The sequence below is a fragment of the Aythya ferina genome (genome assembly GCF_964211825.1).
Source record: "Aythya ferina genome assembly, chromosome: 1".
NCBI lineage: Eukaryota > Metazoa > Chordata > Aves > Anseriformes > Anatidae > Aythya > Aythya ferina.
Window position 1 is genome coordinate 201,745,325 of NC_140296.1, and position 15,518 is coordinate 201,760,842.

The 15,518-nt window shown below is 37.8% G+C and overlaps 1 protein-coding gene across 2 annotated transcripts in view; it reads right to left on the bottom strand.

Annotated features, from left to right (window-relative positions):
- Window positions 1-536, bottom strand: part of CELF2 (CUGBP Elav-like family member 2) — a 560,320-nt gene extending 559,784 nt beyond the window's left edge. The window contains exon 1 of one of the 2 annotated variants that reach the window (XM_084506670.1): window positions 477-536. The gene's annotated coding sequence lies outside the window, so the exon portion shown is untranslated. The remainder of the gene's footprint in view (window positions 1-476) is intronic. The other variant, XM_084506664.1, reaches the window with a different exon arrangement.
- Between the last annotated feature and the right edge of the window lie 14,982 nt (window positions 537-15,518).

Below are 15,518 nucleotides of genomic sequence, written 5' to 3' on the forward strand. Positions count from 1 at the left end.
CAGTGTTGCACTTCTCTACCTAGTAAACAGCTGAACAGGCAGAATGATACCCAAGACCATCTCCTCCACCCCCATCTCCACCCCCGTCGTATCAGTGCTTCAGGCAGCGTTTGAAAAAAATCACACACACAAACCCCCCAACTCAAGTATCTTTTCTGATAGGAGCATGGAACAGCACCCAAAAAACAATCAAGTCCTCATTGTCATAGTGCGACAATCACAGCACCGCTTCTGTTGAGCAAATAGTCAATTCACAGAGAGAAAAGCATCATGAGGACAGACACGAAAGCTGTTATTATCCATTTTAAGTAATAGGAGAAGGTCACATATCAAGCAGTTACACCTTTTCATTACATCCTAACCCTCCACAGCAGGGGAACCACACTTATGACTGCGTTAGATATACAAAAGCTTTCAGCTCCAAAAAAGGAAAAGAAAAGATGGGGAAGAGAACAAAAAAATTAAATTCGCCTTACCAGCACGTTGCAGCACCAACTTGCTTAAAGGAATGTTGCCTTTACAGGTTTCTCTTTTAATTATCCTGGAAGCAGAAAGGGGGGGAAAAAAAAAAGAAGACGAAGCAGGGTTGTTAAATTAGCGTGTACTAGAATCTTTGCAGTTTGTCGCAGAGTAGAAAAATACAGAAAAAAAAAAAAAAAAAAAAGCAAAGAAAGAAAAAAAAAAAGAAAAAGAAAGCTCAGTAATTTAAATTTGCTGTCAGTTCAGGCAGCATCGCTCTGTCCCGCCCCTCTTCCCACTGGGTTCTACTACCTGCAGGGCTGCAACTGACAGCTACTGTGCAAACAAAAAAAAAGGCAAAAAGCATGCTGGGACCATGCTGTCTGCTGTCTGAGTCTCTCTCCACTTCTGATGACTGGAAATCATTAGTGGAAAGGTTCCGTTGTTGTTTGCTGGGATTTTCTAAGTTGTGTTCTTTGCATGAAATTTAATTTAATTTTAATTGATATGATGCAGCACGTGACAGAAACTGGTGGTTGTATTTCTCAGCTCTCCTCAAAATGGAAACTAACCCGAACAGACTGATTTTAACAGTATGGTATATCTAGAATACATGCAGACATTTACCTTGTTGCATTTAGTAGACTGCATTCAGCCCTTCCTGTAATACTGTGTACAAAAATGTTTGCTTGAAAGGGAAGTCAGGGAAGTCTTTCAACACAAAGTGATTAAAACTCTGGCATACAAAAGAGATGCCAGTAGTTTTTTCTTTGCTGTGCTTTTAGTTTTTCCTACTAAACTTTGTCAAATCATTTTTTAAGAACAAAAACTGACAGAAGTCAGAGGCATAATGAACAACTGGCAAAACACCCATGTAAATGAACGAACCAAAAATCTGAGTACAATCTGAGTACATAAAAAGCTGTTTTTAACCAGATGTTTAAAATCACTCTTGAAGGTCTGTGTTACTATTAGTACATTGCATACATCATATGAGTGTGAAATATTTGATGAAAACCAACAAGAAAATCAAGTACAAGGGCTATAAACGCCTTTTTATAGCTATTTTTATTGTTGCTAACAGGCTTTTAGCAACAGGGCTAAAATCATCCTTCCAAAACAAAGAGAGACATAATCTACAACTTCTAACTATAAATGTATTCACCAAAATATGGTTCCCATCTAATTATAAAATAAAATTAAAAGAGTGAAATGATGCTTTTCCTTAATACTTTAGTAGTAATTGCCTGGATCATGCCACAGTAAATACGCGATATTTGTATTCAGTGATTGCTCTACTTATGTGTGTAACCATAAAATAAAAAAAGCTGAAATGTTTAAACTTAATTAAATTAATCTCTGTTTTACTCGAGGTTTGCCATTTACACAAGAAGAGATACATGTATGCTGAACATGCCTGCCATAGACAATTGGCTTCTAAACAGATTTGTAAAAACTCTGCAGAAACTAATTGCTACTGTAGCTGCACCCCTTCTGCTGCCTTTATTAATCAAAGTAGCTTCAACTGGATGACTCCTGCCACTAAAAGCTGCACAACAAGGCTCAATGTGTAGGGTCTGCCCTACAGCTCGCATAAGACTCCTGTTACAATTATAGTGACTGCTATATTATATTGGTGCCACATTCACCTTTTAAGTTGCTTTCTCCACTTTTAAAACCTCCAGATCCCTTTAACACATTACCATCTCAAGTTTTTTCTACAAATGGTAGAGATCTCTCACCCTAGGTCTTAAATTGATAGCTAAGATCCATTTCTTTGCAAAGTTTGCCAAGCTCTCTTCACAGTTTCAGGCTGTAAATAAGTATTTTTTGCTATAATTTTTGGGCTCAGTCTCAGTGTAGAGGCAAAAGACAGCATAGAGTTGTCTTCAAAATTGAAATGTAAATAGATAAGGACATTAAATAGGATTTGGAACAGGTACAATGGCAGATTCACCAAGTGGTCAGCAAAAATGCAGCTCTTCTCTGCTAGAATGTTGTGTTCATTTACACTTGTGTGGCAATGAAGCTCTATTTTAATGCTAGCAAAATTTTCTAGAATACATTTTTCTCCAACTCCAATGTCCCTTGTCTCTCTGTCCTTCGTTTTAGCCACAAGGCTTTCCTTCTTTCTTGCTACTTTTTAACATTAAAAAATAGAAAATGGCAAAAAGAAGAAAAAAAAGTGTTCTTGATGACTTGACAACATTTCATCTCTATTTTGGTATTTTCATACACATACACATGCACACATACATACGCTTGCTCAATTTCAAAATTCCATTAAATTAAACTAACTTATTATCCTTCTATATCTCCTTGCAAAAGTCAAGGGTGGCCTGTTTTTAATGCACTTGGCATTTTAAACAAGGCACTCAGAGCTTCAAAAGACAAATAATTGAACTTTGTCTTTAATGGAATAAGGTAGTGCACTAAATAACAAAAACTAAAAAAGCAAGATTTAGCAAGGAGATACAGTCAAGAAGGCAATTTGACTAATTGGTTGAGAAAAATGCACAAGAGATCATAAAATCAAACATTTATAGAAACAGCTTACTTGTGCTGTTAACTTCAGATAAAACTAGTAGTAAAGTAAGCTGCTAATAATAAAGGACACCAGACAACACAAGGACTAACACTGAGGTATTTCGAAGAGAATAGTATGATTGAAAGCTGTGAAAGCTCAATTTATTTTAGAGTTTTAGTGATGCTGTGTGTTACTATTAACCATTTAACATCTTTGTTGAAATCTAATTTTGATTAAGGATCATATACTTTAGACTGTAGAAGTAAGCTATGTCAGGTACCAAGAAAGAAGTAGTACTTGCTTTGTGGTTCCATAATCAGTTCTTAATGAACCAGTTAAATTAAAGTAGTAATTAATTGAAGTTTCATACTATCTAATGCAACAAGAAGTGTCAAATTAACCTATGTATCCTTTACAAAACACCATTAAGTGAAACATTTTCTGATCTTGTTTGAGTAATATTTTTGCCTTCAAATTCAGTGGAGTTCATATTGACTGGGATTTTTTCAGTTTACATGTCATTGTTGACCAAGGATTGGGTCCTAAAAACACTGAAACCATTTTGGAAATTTCCATTCCATTCCATTCCATTCCATTGTGCCTCCTGCCCCTTAGAAATACAGGAGCTCACAGAATCATAGAATCATAAAATATTTGGTGTTGGTTTACATATGTAAAGGGAATATAGAGAAGGTGTGAATTATATGTCCAATAGGTATCAATGTGTTTTTGTGTAAAGAGTTAAGTCCTTTGTCATAAGGAGACTTGGAAATAAACATGGACCAGCTATGACTTTCACCTTTCAGTGGTTTCACACATTTTAAGAATTACAATCTGTATTAATTATGTCGAAGTAATAGCCAGCCTCCAGTGATTCCATGTACCGTATTTCTTAGTGTACAAGCTAATACTTCTGTTACACTAATTGCTTCCTCCTGCAGCTTTAAATTAAGGGTGGATTTCTCATACATTTAATTGCTTTCCCCTGCAGCTCACAAGGAAAAGGTGGTTGAAGGTGGCTTCTAAACAAAGATATACAGTAATTAAAGGCTTAAAAGCTTTCTTAAAGATACTTTTTTTTTTTTTTTTTTTTTTTTTTTTTTTTTTTTTTGTACAGCACCTGCTGTTAGCACTTTGTTAGCAGAGCTACACACTTGACTTTGTCTACAGTTCTGTATAGTCTTTGAATCCAGTACATTGTATCAGAAGTGGTGTGTTCTTAGAGGATCCTTATATCTGATATGTTGACCTATATAAGTTTAATTACTCTGTGCTGGGTGTGTGTGGGGGGGAGGGGGAAGGGGGAGAGGAGGACGCGGAGTAACAGCAGAAGCTCTCACCTTCCCTCAGCAAAGAGCACCCCATAAAAAGGGTTTGATAAAGTGAAAAGTAAGGTTGTTAACTTCTGATTGCTGTGTGGTTATTAAACACTTTTTTTTTTCTTTCTTTTCCCAGAAGAAAAAAATTACACATCTATTAGTTTCCTTTAAAACACATTTGCAATGTGTAGCTCTGCTTACCAAAATCTCTTATGGAGAAAAAAAAAAAATCTGTAGTTTATGTGGTTTAATAAACAACTGTTACACATCATAGACCTTTCCAGTTGCCTCGCCTGTGGTTGAATTCATTACTCATACCTATGTTGCTGTATTCTTGGTACATCCTGTTGTCTCCTCAAAGAGGGATAAACACAACAACAACAAACCTCTACAAAATTTGGTGTTTTTATAAATAAAGTCATTTTTCATCTGTTAGCCTTCCCAATGTTCATATCTTAAGACACGTTCATGTCTTAAGGCATGGAAATAAAACCCTAAGACAAGAGAGAGACATAGAGGTTGTGAAAAAAATACTTTTTTTCACAAGTATAATGTGAAAGATAAACATGTCACCTCTATTCATTAAGAGTTTTGGGTATGTTTTGATGATTGTTTGCATTCAATGTGTTGTTAACCAATCATTTGATGGAAAATTCCAGCTGCTGGAATAGTTAAAAAGAGAAAGAATTAGGCAACAATTTTGTAATGGTGCAATGGTAGCCTTAGCTCCAAGCAGGAAGGGGATGGTTTCTGTGCTGGTGTAAGTAGCAGAAGAAAAGAAAACAATCAAACATATATCAAGTTTAAGTGTCCATAACAAGAATCATAAAATGGTTTGGGTTGGAAGGGATCCTAAGGATCATTTAACTCCAACCCCTCTGCCATAGGCAGGGGCACTTTCCACTAGACTAAGTTGCTCAAAGTCCCATCCAACTTGCCCTTGAACACCTCCAGGGATGGGGCATCGACAGACTCTCTGGGCAGCCTGTTCCAGTGCCTCACCACCTTCACAGTGAAGAATTTCTTATATCTAATCTAAATACAGATTATTATTATTTTTTTTTTTTCTGATACACATCTCTGCATAACTCCAGCATGTGTTCCTCAGAAGGAAACCTTCCAGGCACATTCAAATATATTTTCACAATACATAGTTATGAATAATTCATTCTTCCACTAGCACTGACTTATTATTTGCTGATATACTGAGAATGCATAGAATAGCTTCCAGTACTCAGAGTCAATTGCTCTTATGACATCAGTCCACCTATAGCTTCTGCTATTGAAAGAACTAGTCAGATCAGACATTCTGCCTAAATACCCTTTTCTTCAAGGTCCAAATGACTAGTTAAAAAAGCAACTGCTTTAACCATACCTTTATTAGCCTGTGATTTCTGAGTCATGAACCCTTTACGATTGTGGAGCTTATTCCCTGGCAAACATCACTCCATCCTCTCGGACTCTAAATTAATGCCCAAGAATGTGATCACTTTGATGGGACCAGCTGTTTCTTCTGCTGCCAAAGCACTCCAAACACTTTGGCAGCTTCCCTGAATGTGCTTAGTAAATCCTGACACATACCATAGGAGTGCGCTCTGTGAGCTCCTGAGTAAAAAGGCATCCATGTATATAGCAGTGACCCTGATATTTGATTTTTGAGTTCCCACCTAAATGTGTAAATCTAGGAGGGATCCAACATGAATTCAGAAAGTGCAGGTTGGTGGCTCCTGAACCAACAATACTTTTATTGTTTTCCAGCTTAAAACTTAACAGGTGAGAAGTATGCAAATATACAGTCAAAGCCATGAATTGGCATTTATTGAGCCTGTCTGTAAAATCTTCTTTATCTTTTGCAATCTCTATAGGAGAATCAAGGAATATCAGACCAGTCCAAAAGGTATCATTAATAGGACTAGGAGAAACACTTTTCATACTTTCCCAATATTTCTCTTTCTATAAGCCTATTTTCAGTTGCTTCTGGCTTTTTACCACACAATATTTTGGGATTAAATTTTCTCTGCTAGGGGTCTGCCTTTGATTGTTGGAAAATTTCAGCCAAATCAACCCAGTCTTTGCTGAGAGCCAGGCTGTGGGAAAAGCATCTTAAGATGTCAGTAAGCTTTTCTTTCAGGAGATCTGCAGCTATTGTGTTTCTGCCAGATTTCATGCAGAGACTTCAAATTTGTCCAGAAAGGTGGCATTTATGTCAAGCAAACAAACAAACAAAAAAATCCATAAAGAAAATTATACAAATAAATGCACTTCTGGAGAAGCTGTAGAGAAACACAGGATGCCCAAGCTATGTACTGCATGGCTTAGGAGATGGTGCAGCATGACTGGGATGGCAGGATCACACCATCCTGATTTTCAAGGAGAACATTCAGAGTGGAAGGCTTGGGCATATGGATTTTAGCAGTGCAGTGCCTTTTGCTCTAGTTGGCTATAGCCTACTTCACTTAATAGTGTAGATATGGCCATTACTGTAAGTGCTGAGCACTTGAACTTTTGGTAGGAATACTTTGAAACTGAAGATGAGCAAAGCAAGAGCTGGATAGGAAGGAATATGTCAGAGAAAGAAAGGTCAGAATATACCTGGAAAAAAGAGAACTAATACTGAGGTGTTACTGGAGAGCAGCATGGGTTTTCTGTGCAGGGCTCCTTGCCTGGAAGTAAGGAGGGAGCATGCATCCAGTGGAATTGTTTCAGAGATGGAGACTGGAGAAATGCTGTTGGAAATAGGCTGGATAGGTAAAGAGAAGATGTGTAATGAAGATCGCTTAGCATCATTGAATCAGAGAATCATCAAGGTTGGAAAAGACCTCTACCTACTACCAATCACCCACTAAGTCATGTCGCTAAGCACCACATCCAATCTTTCCTTAAAGACCCCCAGGGACGGTGACTCCACCACTTCCTTGGACAACCCGTTCCAATGCCTCCTCAAGAATGTCTCCTCATTTCCAACCTAAACCTCCCTGGTACAACTTGAGGCCATTCCCTCTAGTCCTATCACTGTGAGAAGAGGCTGGCCCCCAGCTCCCCACAACTTCCTTTCAGGTAGTTGTAGAGAGCAATAAGGTCTCCCCTGAGTGTCCTCTGCTCCAGTCTAAACAACCGCAGTTCCTTTAGCTGCTCCCATTGTATAACATGGGCTTCAGGGGAAGGAATGAATATTGTGAGTGGTCTTAACCATAGCTTTCCTAACTCTTTAATTCCTCAACTTCTATTAACAGTGATGTTCTTGAACAGCTTTTTGCTTTGTTAGGAACTGTATGTACTCTTAATGATGTCCCTTGCTTGAGGTCCATGGTGTTACTGAACATTTAAATTAATCATAATTACTGGCAATGTAATAACCAGTCAAATCCCGTTAAAATCTTAACTAGTTTCTTTGCTTGTTACTTATTTTTTTTCCTCTGTGTGTTTGTTCTAACAGCAGAGCTTTGCCTTGAAGGGCAAGAACATTCCATCTATTGAGCTCCGAGGGTGTAAATGTTCTTAAGAAGAAGAATACTTCTCTCTTTGGTATATATGAGTGGCTGGGAGACCCAGTGTTGCCTGCACTGGAAATGGGTAAACTCTGTCTCCCTCATGGCTAACTATGCACAAATTGTGTCATCTTGTACACAAAGGGCAGATCGAATTGGGGCATATGTTATCATATAGCTGCAGTCACACAGAGGCCCTCAACATGAATACTATTAAAATGTGAAACATTCATAGATTATTTTAGGCTTCACAGAGAGCCATAACAGCCACTGCAATAAATCAGAGCAGTTGCCAGGCACTTATGTATCAGTGCACCCTAGCTGTCACTTTACAGGCTGCAGTACATCTCTGCCTTGCTGCCAGATCCTACGCTTCAGGCACGTTCCCCAGGCCAGAGGTCATGTGAGTGGCTTGCTTGAAGAATTGTATTCCAATGGTGCTGTGATGGTCTCCTGTACAGACCTGGAGATATGCCTAGGGGTTAAAATATGTGTCAAAGCCCTACTGTCTGTCTGAAAAACTTTCTCTATAATCATCCCAAGATTGCAGCTGAACTCTCCTTCTGGATTACTTTGTTCTCTAATGAGACAGGAGCAGGACTGGATTTTCCTAAGGACAATGGGAAGTGTGCAAAACAGCATTCTGTCTGCTTCATGCCTATATTGTCAGAAATCTCTGTTCCTTTAATAGGACATTAAACAATCATTTGCCATGAAATAGAAAAAGCAACGACCTTAAGCACAGGCATTCCTAGGTATTATTGCATTATTGCTCTATGGCTAATTGTTTAGGTTGCCAGAGCAATTTGAATGTTGCACCTTGCATAAACAGTGCAGCAGTAAGGGATTTTTTTCCCCCATGTAAACTATATTTGTTTCAATTTAATTGACTTTAGATAATTCAATGGAAGCAGTCATTATTTATAGAAGAAATTAAGATAAATTTTATTAAAGTTTTGTTCCTAACAATGAAACTCATTAATCATTCTTAAGTATTGTACATAAAATAGGAATCTCTCACTGAAATCATAGAAACAGGATATATCAGAGGAAATAAAAAAGTCATATAAATTAGATCAATCTGAAAATTACTGTTTACTGAGGAAAGTCTTCTGGACTATAAAGCATTTAATAAAAAAATATTCAAAATTAAGAGCTTTTAGAAACAAATTTCAGTAGTTTAATTGAGCAAAACCATAGAGTTAATTTATAAAGAAATATCAGTAGATAGACAGGAAATACTTCATGATATAAAATTGCACTGATAGAGGACATTCCATATGCTGAGAACAATTTATGAAAATGTACACTACTATCTCCATGCTGTCAATATATAAGGTAAGTTTAAAAGATAGAACATCCCCACAGATAAAGTCGAGGACAGGAAGAAAGAACAATCTCTGGACACAGAGTGCAATCCCTTGGGACATACTATTACTGTTTTATTTCCAAAGTGGTTTAGAAGAAGTAGTAATTAACTAGGTACTAGAGCTGATCTGCTATATTTGTCCTATTAATTAGACTAGTCAGACCTGGCAAACAAATAACAAACAGAAACAAACCAGGAACAACAAAACAGAAGAAACCAAACAAACAATTATAGAATAACAAAATATCCTGAGCTGGAAGGGACCCACAAGGATTGTGGAGTCCAACTTCTGGGTCCACACAGAACCGTCCCAAAAGCACACCTTGTTGTTGGGAGTGTTGTCCAAGCACTTGAACTCTAGCAAGCTCAGTGCCATGTTTACTGCCCTGGGGAGCCTGTGCCAGTGCCCAGACACCTTCTCAGTGAATAATATTTTCCTAAGGGAGAGAAACAAAATATTCTAACCTACAAGAAAACACTGAAGTAAGTCCCTTCAGGAGACCTAATGAATTTGAGACATGCTTTTCTATAAATTGTATTTTATCAGGTGGGACAGGAAGTAGAACAGGTTACAAATGCTGTGTTTAGCAGTTTAATTTCCAGTTTTACCAAAGTTCATTATTGCATGGCTCCAATGTTGCCTGATCTTTACTTCAAATGCCTGGAGTGCTAAAACTTATGTCGTCTCTATATATTGCTCTTACACCGGCTAATAGATCTTGACTTTTATCTCTTTAATTTAATTTCATTCTCATTGGCCAACTATAATGAAAATAATAGTAGAAGAGGAAAATATTTATTTGAGTGGGTGTGCCCACTTTCACATTGCTTCTTCATGGACTACTGTGTATCCTTATAAATCAATTATTCCTGGCAGGGAAGAAACAAAAAAAAAAAAAAAAAAAAAAAGTCTTCTCACATGTTGCTCTCTGGTACAGAGATACTTTAATTTGCAGATGGTCTGTCAGATATTGCCATGCACACAACTACAATGTTTCATCACGTTTTATGGCATGTGATTTTTTCCTAAGCCTTTAGATCAAAAGTATTTTTTTTCTTGCTTCACGTTGCAAATTATCTCTAAGATTTCTTTCACCCTATATCTCTTTCAATAAACCTTCTTTTCAGGTTCTTTTTACTTTTGTTCCTTTGTTACTCAACATTAATTATTTTTCTCTATTGGGATTAGCTTGCAATTTTCCATGCTAAACATAATTTTGCTTTAAGCCCATATTTCTAACCTATTCAGGTCCTCTAGCATTATTTCACTGATAACCTTTACCGATTTTAGTACCATCCGCATCTTTCATTAGTATTCTGTTTACTCTTTTCCCTTGGATCAAAATGAAGACATTAAGGCCTGACCTGACTCCAACAGTACCTGCTAGACACTTTCCAGCAACTTTCAACTTTGTTTTTCATTACCCATCATTTTAGAACACTCTAGACTGTTTTCAATGTGAGTGACAATATAAAGATGTTTCTCCATACTTAGAATATCTACTATAAATAATGGTAAGTAAAACTAAAACTCCTCAAACCCAAATAAAATAGTCAGTAGACTTTCTCTTTGCATAGCTCACTGCTATAGATATTGCTTTGATTCTTAAAAAAAAACAAAACACAAATGTTTAAGTAGTAATCTTCTTTCTGGCTAGAAAATGAACGTAATCCAAGTTCTTATCAAATTGTTCTGAAATATGTTATACTGCTGCTTAATTACAGCATCTGTAAATAAAAGTTTAGTAGATAACAATGCAGAAAGTTGGTGTTTACCATGTAGCTGAAGGATCATTTGAATTTTTGTGTTGTAGAAGGAGTTAGGGGAGCCCCTGGACCTTTATCTCAAATTAGGAGGAAGTTGCTTGAACGCTTCTTGAGGTTCTGGGCCTTCCTCCAAGAGACAGAATAAGTAAACTCCCAATGGTTCATGTTGTATTGTCATTAGAGTGCATGTGCCAATGTCATGATTATCTCACTAGAAGAATGAGGTAGTCATGTAGGAAGCACCTGACTCATAGTGCTCTGTAATGTGTCCTCACAGTCAATTTTGAAGATTGCATAACTGAGAGAGCTACTGTTTGGGCCTGACATGGTTTTCCAACATTTTCTACAACTTTGTACATCAGTTCTGTGCCCTTGTGGAACTGCATATCCCCAAAAGCAAGCCAGCTCTTCCATTCTGGGAAACATGGACTTGCCTGAAAACCATAACCTAGGTTGCAGGTACTTTTCCCCGATATCAGAGGGGAATGCAAGGCAAGATGGCTTACTTACAGAGCTAGATCAGAACCCGAAGATAGCTGCAGTCTAAAAGTCTTTATGAAACAAAAAGTTACTTCCTTAAAACAGACCCTCGATCTAAAAGGCAATTTGGGGGAATTTAGATGGGAACAAGGGAGAATCAATGGAGCCTTCTGCTGAGAATTTCTCTTCATGCTCCACATAATACTAAACCATTTGGACCTTGCTGCTGGCTCTCTCATGGGCAGCTTTAATGAGAAGGTAGTAGTAAATGTTAAAACCATGTTCAAGTGGATGTTATCTTATCAGTTCCCTTGCAGAAATACTAGTTAAGAATCACCATATTTGTATGTTCAAGCTAGTATTGCTATTTGTAAAAAGGCAAAGTACATATGGCTTTGGCAGAGATGGAGAAAGAAGTTAATCTACTTAAAAACATCACTGCTTTTCTCATTGCTTGGCTAATAGTCTGGGTTCCTTTTTAATATATTAAAAGTTGTCATGCTGGGATATATACCAGGTAGCTGTACAGGCTAAAAAAAATAGGGTAGAATCTCTAAGTGACATAAATTAGTGGTTGCAGAGCAGTGCTTACACAGAGCCAAGGACTCTTCCACTTTTCATGCTGCTCTGCCAGGGAGGAGGCTGGGAATGCACAAGGAGCTGGGAGTAGACACAGCCAGGACAGCTGGCCCAGGCTTACCAAAGGGATATTCCATACCATGTGGTGTCATGTTCAGCTTTAAAAGCTGGGATAAAGAAAGAATAATGAGAGGAAGCTCAGTGATAATGTTTGTCTTCCCAAGAAACTCTTACACATGATAAGCCCTGCTTTTCTGGAAGAGGCTGACACCTGTCTGCTGATAGGAAGAAACAGATGAATTCCTTGTTTTGCTTTGCTTGCATAAGTGGCTTTTGCTTTACCTAGCAATCTGTCTTGATCTTAAGGCATAAATTCTTGCACTTTTACCTTTCCAATTCTCTCCCCAGTTCTATCTGGGGAGAGGAAGTGAGAGGCTATGTAGTACTTAGCTGCCTGCCAGCTTAAACCACACCACCTCTTTAAAAGGGAGAGAGATGGTTGCCTGACATTATTCCTTCAAGTAACTTGCTTGAATGTGCAGTATTTGATCTAATTTTTGGTTTGTATTTGCTTAGATGGAGCAATGTGTTTGGTTGACCTTCTTTGATTGGATCGAGTATTTCTACAGTACTGAAAAAGTCATTCTGGGGCCTTTTATAGAGGCCGTGGTGGGTGGGATTTCTTTTCCTGTCCCACCCAGGTACACCAGTGCTTCCTGGCTTGACCAAACCGATGTGTTAGGTAGCTGCCCATGAAACTACCTGAAGTAGCTCAGGGCCCTGGTAGCCCAGCATTGGGTTTCCCAGCTTCAGAGTCATCCTGGGGAGGTGAGGAAACTGTCCTTGCTGCTACAGGAGTATTGGGAGGTTTCTAGGTGATCAAATGCCATCAGTTCTATGAGATGCTGTCCTTTGAGGGGCTAACTGTGGAGTGAGGGTGTGGGACAAAGTAATGTCAGTGGTTTCCTTTGTAAATAACAATTATGAGCAGTCTCCAAAAACTGATAATTCTAAGAGGCTCTACTTGTGCTTTTTCCAGGGCACCAGACCTAAACACACCAAAGCCAAATTCATCACTGCTGTAACACAGTGCTGTATCCCAGGAGAATAGTAATTGAGGTGAGTTTGGCCCTTATGTGTTTAACAGCAATTCAAGAAACAACATTTTGGAGAGAAAGCGCGTTTTTTTTTTTTTTCTCTTTATGCCTCCTCTTTATATTGTGGAAATGATGAGGAGATTGCTCCTGTGCTATTATGCAAAACCTGATTTGTCAATCTCTTCAAAAAATCAGGAAACATTCCAGAAAGCTAGGGAGGAAGTTCATACCAGCTTTAGCTAATCTGCAGAAAATCCGGCCTACATGACTCCCCTGTCACTGCTGCTCCTTTCATCTATTCTTTATAAGGAATCCATTGAACTTTAATTAATATGAAAAATTCAGGTTTTCATCTGATTTAAATGTGACTGACATCATGCTGCTACTAAAAGTGGAACAAAGTCCAAGTGTGATGAAAACAATGCTGAATGTTTGGATTCAAGAGGGAATCTTGGAGCCCAGAGAAAGCATAATCTTACAAATCTGTAATGCTGTGTAACAGATAAGTAGGAGAATGTCAGAAACTCATTTATATAGATGTCTGTGATAACAATAAGAAAGTGACACATGAAATATCTATATTATCCTCAACCTGGAAACTTTTCTGAGAGCTAATCTCACTCTTTCTAGTCTTTGCAGCTAGTTAGATGCCTGGATATGAGTTATTTCTGACTGAGTTCAGAACAGAGGAGAGAAGTCCCATGAATATAATGAAATAGATCTATCTGTGTTTGAGGATGAGCCACATGGAAAACATAAGGGTTTGAGGACTTGGTAAAATAAAACTTCAGTGCCTGTGTTTCTTCTATCTACAAGAAAACATTGGGCTTTAGAATGAACTCTTTAGAAATTAGGTACCTTAATCAGGGTTACAGGTGTCTGTGTCTCCACAGAGACCTTGTTTGAAAGTCAGATGCTCTTCTGTTTTTGCCCTAAATGGATAAGCACTCCAGATTTCATTCCCTCTTGAAGCTGTAAAGGTTTGAATCAACAACTCAGAAGTGACCTAGCCCTCTTTCAGTAGTGTTCAACAACAAACAAAAACACGTCTAACTCTCATGGTCCCGATGTATGATGGCATCTTGCATAGACATTTCCAAATGAGCTTTAATGTGATAGCCGTGAAACACAGGAGGTACAGCTTTTCCTGCATACACACCTCAAGTCTTGCTGGATTGTACATCTCAAAGGAAGTCCTTGCTACCATGGAGACACAGCTAGACTAATGTTAATTTGGGTATATCTACACAGGACTGCAACCCACCTCTGGATTGTGATGTAGATAGAAACACATACATCAAAAGACACTTAGAATTATTTCCTTGGATGGCTGTTGGTTTCTCCATGTGCCAAGTTCCATATGCCTATTTCTACAAGGACAGCTACTGTTATGGTTGGCTGGAGCCAAGGAGAAGTGTGTGGAAAAATAAGTGTAAAAGTAATAAATGTGGACCTGGACTTAAAATGAGTAGAAGTCTACATCTAAGCTTTCCAGTAAGTAATCTTTCCATTTTGTTGTATGCCTGGAAATCTGTAGCTGTGTATAATTTTGTTCAAAGGAAAGTAGTAGTAATTGCCCTTGTGATATCAGTAGTGGTCCCTGTAGCTTTGTGACACTTCCTTTTTAAGATGCATTGCCTGTTTCCCTAAAATGAAAGAGAGAAAAAAAAAGAAAAAAGGAAAAAAAAAAAAAGGAAAAAAAAAAAAAGGAAAAAAAAAGGATTTTTTTTTTTTTCCTTGATCTTTCTCTCCTTGGTAACTTCTGCAAGTCACATTAGGAGACATTAAACCAACATCTTCAACCTACTTTAAATAAAAGGATCTAAGCCTTGATCTAAATCTTTGGATGCACCATTAATGTTTTCTAGGCAAATCTTGTTACTTTGCTAGGATCTCAGCATATTTTAAATGAAGTAATTTATGGCATTTGCAAAGTACTTGCTGAGAGCTTCACGATTTTAAATGCTGAAACCTTCTCCCAAAACACCAGAATTTTAGCAGCAGAGGGAAATGTTAATAATGCTCATGTAGATCTAATGTTCAGCTTCAATTCAGTTTCATGCTACAGCCAAGAGACTTTCAGACCCAGTGCTTTATCCTTGCCCATTTGGAACAAGATGTTGAGAAACATTGGTCTATCTGTTTCTAGTATAATCAACAGTAAAGCTTCCTTACATGTATATGTGATCTTGAGCTGAGTTTGGCAAAGACTTCTGACAAAATCTCATGCTGAATTAAAAATATAGAGATACGTACAGTATAATTGCAGCACCTTGATACAGGATGACAAGAAGAATAATGAAAGCCTTGGTCTGTCAATAGGCAGGTAGTTCCAGGAAATGTTTTCCACACACAGAAATCTTAAATCTGAAAATTTTGTTGGAGAATATCAGTTTCTCAGGGTTTACCCTGCTTGATTTATCCTTATCATTG